Source organism: Carlito syrichta, unplaced genomic scaffold (assembly GCF_000164805.1).
Source record: "Carlito syrichta isolate Samal-C Ts95f unplaced genomic scaffold, Tarsius_syrichta-2.0.1 Scaffold309798, whole genome shotgun sequence".
In the NCBI taxonomy this organism is placed as follows: domain Eukaryota; kingdom Metazoa; phylum Chordata; class Mammalia; order Primates; family Tarsiidae; genus Carlito; species Carlito syrichta.
In genome coordinates, this window is record NW_007253894.1 from 937767 (window position 1) to 943435 (window position 5669).

The 5669-nt window shown below is 40.1% G+C and overlaps 1 pseudogene; it reads left to right on the forward strand.

Annotated features, from left to right (window-relative positions):
• LOC103270329 lies at positions 1-3168 on the forward strand (annotated as a pseudogene).
• Positions 3169-5669: the final 2501 nt, after the last annotated feature.

The window sequence follows — 5669 nt, forward strand, 5'->3', positions numbered from 1 at the left end:
ATGGAGGTACAAAATTTTACTCTGCAAATAGGGGAAACATGGCAAGATCACATGATCAGAAATAAATCCCTCGCTCGCTCTCTCTCTCTCTCTCTTTCTCTCTCACAAAGACAGAGAGTGAGAGAGAGAGAGAGAATAACCTGAGGCAAATGAAACAGCCTTACATCTCTAGATAACAAGTGTCTTAAATGTCCCAACCAGGAGAACACGAAAAGGCAAAAAAGAGAAAAGTTAGTGAGGCAGAATGCAGGTTATCTACCACTTATGGGGGTGAGCAAGAACCCTCCCTCCACCATTTTTTCATGACCTGTAAAGTCTTTTTCAACAGTTTAAAAGCAAAAATCCTCTTTTACCTTACCCATTGTTGACAGAAATAGGAAACAAACAAACAAAAAAACCATCACATCACTGGTTACAGCATCACATTAGCTACCCCCTGCCTCTTTTCCTCTAGGGTCACTAAGGCACCAACTCATCGTTCTAACAAAGGGTAAGGAAGGAGAAAAAACTCGAGTATTTATCCTGCCTTTTCTGCAAAAATTTTAATTCATGGTGACCCATGTTTCTCTTTATAGAAAAATTCAATTATTAAATGGAAAAAATAGTCATAGTTATTTTTAAGTCACCGTTTTTGCAACCTCTATTAAAATAGTAAATGGAGACAATTGTTACTGGATGCTAAAACCATTAGGTGAAAGGTTAATGGGGAACGTTATAACGAAAGGTACTGCTGATTGACATTACTTGAGCCATCAGATCAGCCGTCATCTCACTGAAAATGGTACAAGTAGACACTGGGACTCCCAATGAGAGGCAGCAGGAAGAAAACAGTGCCCCCTAGGAGGAACTCTTCCCAAAGTAGCTGAGCCCAAATCCAGCCACGCCTCTGGAAGTAACTAGAAGTATACAGAAAGAGACATGCAACAAACGCCTGAGTTGAACGTGGAAAGCAAGAGTTACCACAGAACAAACGTTTCAGGTTCTTTGCTGAATCCAGTAAATGCCAAAAGGAGCTTGATCATTTGAAATATCCTTTCCTAATGAACACTAATAGCAATTTTGGAGTTTCATCAGCATGATAAAGAAAATTGATCAGCAAACTAAAGGAATCTCAATTCAGTTCTTAAATAAGACAAGGATGACCAAAATTGCTGCCAATATTTAACATACTCTGGAAGTTTTAGCTAACTGTAATAGATTTAAAACAAACAAGAGTAGGAACTGTAAATCTTGAAAATATTTTTAAATTTACTGTTGGAGATGATCAAACTAGAGAACACAAGGAATCAAATAAATAAGAGACGAATTAGATAAGTTGTCTAGCAAAATAACTTTATAAGAATCAATACCAACAAACAGGCAGAGAATCAAATAAAAAGCACAATCTCATTCACAATAGCCACCCCCCAAAAATGAAATACCTCAGCATCTTCCTAAACAGAGAAGTTAAAGATCTTTACAATAAAAACTACAAAACACTGCTCAAAGAAATCCAAGAAGACACAAACAGATAGAAAAATACTCCATGCTCATGGATAGAAAGAAACAACATTGTTAAGATGTCCATCCTACCAAAGGCAATCTGCAGATTCAACACAATACCCATTAAATTACCAACATCATTCTTCTGACCTGGAAATGACAATACAGAAATTCATATGGAAACATAAACAACCACGAACACCCAAAACAATCCTTAGCAAAAGAAACAAAATGGGAGGTATCACACTTCCAGACATTAAAGTTTATGATGAAGCTACAATAATCAAAACAGCCTGGTATTGGTACAAGAACAGGAATAGCACCAGTGGAACAGGATTAAGACTCTGGAAGCAAAAACCTCAATTTCTCAACCAACTCCTCTTCGACAAAGCCTCCAACATCAACCACTGGGGAGTTAAATTCAGTAAATGGTGCTGAGGAAACTGGCTGACCACATGCAGAAGACTGAAACAGGACCCCTACCTATCACCATACACACAAGTCAACTCTAAGTGAATCAAAGACCTAAACATAAAACCTCAAACTATAAGAATCTTAGAAAATGCAGGAGACACCCTTACAGAAATCAGAATAGGCAACCACTTCCTGATCAAAACCCCAGGTGTCCAAGCCCGAAGAGAAGAGATAGACGAGTGGGACCTCATCAAACTGAAAAGTTTCTGCAAAGCAAAAGAAACAATCAAGAGACCGGAGAGACAGCCCATAGAGTGGGAAAAAATATTTGCCAACTACTTCTCTGACAAAGGCCTAACATCCAGGATCTACAAGGAACTCAAATGTGCTGAAAGGAAAAAAACAAACAGCCCCATTAAAAAGTGGGCAAAAGACATAATAGACACCTCTTAAAAGAAGATTTATGGGGGCAACCCTTTCGGGTCCCCTCCCATTGTGGGGTCTTTTCTGACCTCTCAATAAATCCTGCTTTCTAAAAGAAAAAATGAAGATAGACGGGCAGCCAACAGTCACATGAAAAAAGTGCTCAGCCTCACTTGTCATCAGAGAAATGCAAATCAAAACCACATTGAGACACCACCTAACCCCCAGTAAGAATGGCCAACATTAATAAAACAGACAACAGGCCAGACCGACCCTCGACTTCGGAGAGGGAGGGCCTTCTTCGGCTCCTTCAGCCTCCTTGGGCTCCTCACCCGCGGCAGGGAACCCGGGACTCCAGTGTATGCCCCACCCCTGACCCCCCTAGAGATATGTCCGCCCCGGGCTCGGCGGCGCCTCGTGCGGGACTTCAAGAGGCTGCAGGAGGATCCTCCGGCTGGAGTCAGGGGGGCTCCGTCCCAGAACACCACATTGGTTTGGAACGCGGTCATTGGGGGGCCTGAAGGGACCCCATTTGAGGATGGGACATTTAAACTCACAATAGAAGTCACTGAAGAATATCCGCGTAAACCACCTACAGTTAGATTTGTCTCTAAGACGTTTCATCCAAATGTCTATGCAGATGGTAGTATACGTCTGGACATACTTCAGAACCGTTGGAGTCCAACTTACGACGTGTCTTCCATTTTAACATCCATACAGTCTCTGTGGGATGAACCCAATCCCAAGAGTCCGGCGGTCAGCCAGGCCGCTCGGCTGCACCAGGAGAGCAAGCGGGAATAGGAAAAGCGTGTTTCTGCCATAGTAGAACCGAGCTGGCGTGATGGTTGACCCCAGGTACAGCAAAAGGAGAAGCTGACCATTAAGAAAAATATATATTGATTTGTTTGTCACCTTCCTATTCCTCAGTGTCATTACATTTACTTTATTAAAAGCAAAATAGCTGTTGTGCTGTTTCCAGCTTCCCTTGCCAAGGTTTTCCTCTCCCTTCTACCCTCTCCTTGAACATCAAAAAACAGCCTCTATGAAATCAAATGTACTGTACCTGGGTTACTTGCAAAAATTACTACTGCTTAATTCTTTTTCTGTTGTATCTCATTTGCAGCTTTCTTTTTTCTTTCTTTCTTTCTTTCTTTTTTTTTTTTTTTTTTTTTTTTTGAGTTGGAGTCTCACTCTGTCGCCCAGACTGGAGTGCAGTGGCCGCTCCCGGCCACCGCAGCCTCGACCTGCTGGGCTCCGGCGATCCTTCAGCCTCAGCCTTTCGAGTAGCCGGAATTACAGGCGTGCACTACCACGCCCGGCTGATTTTTTGATTTATTGTAGAGATGAGGTCTCGCTGCCCAGGCGGGTCTCGAACCCCCGGGCTCAGGCCATCCACTCACCTCAGCCTCCCAAAGGCGCGGGATTACAGGCTGAGCCACCGAGCCTGGCTCATTTGCAGCTTTCAGGCAGTTATTTGTGTTACTATACTTTACACGAAGCTTTTGACATTAATTGTTATACATGTGGTGCCTGTGCATAACTGGATAACCAGGATATTATTTTTAACAAAATGATTGCTGAAGTGTTTCATCCTGGCTGGTCTTTCACTTGTGTTGGATTTAGAAGTGAATATGTTTGGAATATGACCTACAGAAAACAGAAACAAATTCATGTACACACAATGAAAGATAAACAGACTAAAATCCTATGATACTAAGAGCTAAGCAATATGAGTTACAAGACTGTATTTACTGGTAGGAAGGAGAATGCTGAAGGACTCAGCCAAAGGAGCACAGCAATTGTAACTGACACATCCTCTTTGTAAGATACTGACTGGACACACCCATGCTAAGTTTCAGAATACTGGTCTTCTGGGTTTTTGCTTTTTTAAAGAGGTGTGGGAGCAGAGGAGTGGAAACAATCATCAGTTTTTGAGCTAGGGAAAGTTGAAGATCCTTTAATCTTTTCAAAGGAGGAGTGCTGCCCTAGATGAACAAACTTAATCCCATCTTTTTGTTAAGAGTTTGAATTAATTCAAGGAAGGGAACATATCTGTGACAGACTGTTTCCCCTCAAATAACGAGTTACTGCTGCATGCTTTAGTTTCTTCTTCCCTTTCAGCATTATAAGAACCGTAAAGCCAACGTCTGCAATCTTTCTTTGGATATTTATACTTTTAGATATACAGTACCTTTAAGTAGCAGTGTGAGACAAGGCTTGTAAATGTTTTGTCTAATGTTATATTGTCACCTTTATGCATTTATCACTCTTCCAAATCTAACTTTGCACAAGTAACCCATGTAAAAAAATGTACATTTTTCAAAACTTGTGAATAAAAATAACCCTAAAATTTCAAAAAAAATTAAAAAATAAAAATATAAAACAAACAACAACAGATGCTGGCAAAAAAGGGAACAGAGATGCAGAGAAAAGGGAATACTTCTACACTGCTGGTGGGAATGCAAACTAGTTCAACAAAACATAGAGGCAATTTCTAAAAAACTAGAAATTGACCTTCCATATGACCCAGCAATCCTCCTATGAATATACCCATAGTTCTCAAATCATTCTATAAAAATGATACCTGTACACGCATGTTTATTGCAGCACTATTCATACGGGCAAAAACATGGAACCAACCGTGTTGCCCATCGAAACTGGACTGGATAAAAAAAATGTACATATACATAATGGAATATTATGCAGCCATAAAGAAGGACAAACATATGGCCTTCACAGCAACATGGATGGATTTAGAGTCTATAATACTCAGTGATCTACCACAGAAACAAAGAACAAAGTACCATGTGTTCTCATTCATAAGTGGACCGTGAACATTTACTAACATACTGTAAGAAAGGAATTGGCAGTAGCAGGATACTGCCTGGGTGGGGGTTAGAACAACAATAAGGGTACCTGATCTCAAACCAGGCAAAGTGGGGACCAAAGTGAGGCCCTAACACTTTACCTGTATAATATCCATTTATATACCTAATCCTGAATTGTACCCCACATCTTTAAAATAAAATATGCATAAACTAAAAAAAAACTAATTAAATTTACTCCTATGTTCACATTTCCAATTCCACTTTATGGATTTGGAAAAAATTCCCATCTGAACATTTCCTAGTCAGACCTGTTCAACCACTTATCAAGCCTGGGTTGCTACATGCTTATGAGTATTCTCTGGAAAAATAAATTAGCAAATGAGATTTAGAAATCATTATATGCAACTGAAACACCTAAGTATTTAATTTTTGGTACTGGTATAAATTATACTGTTTTAAAATTACAATTTCTAATAGTACTTGCATAATGAACGTTTGTATACCTAACTCTGAATTGTACCC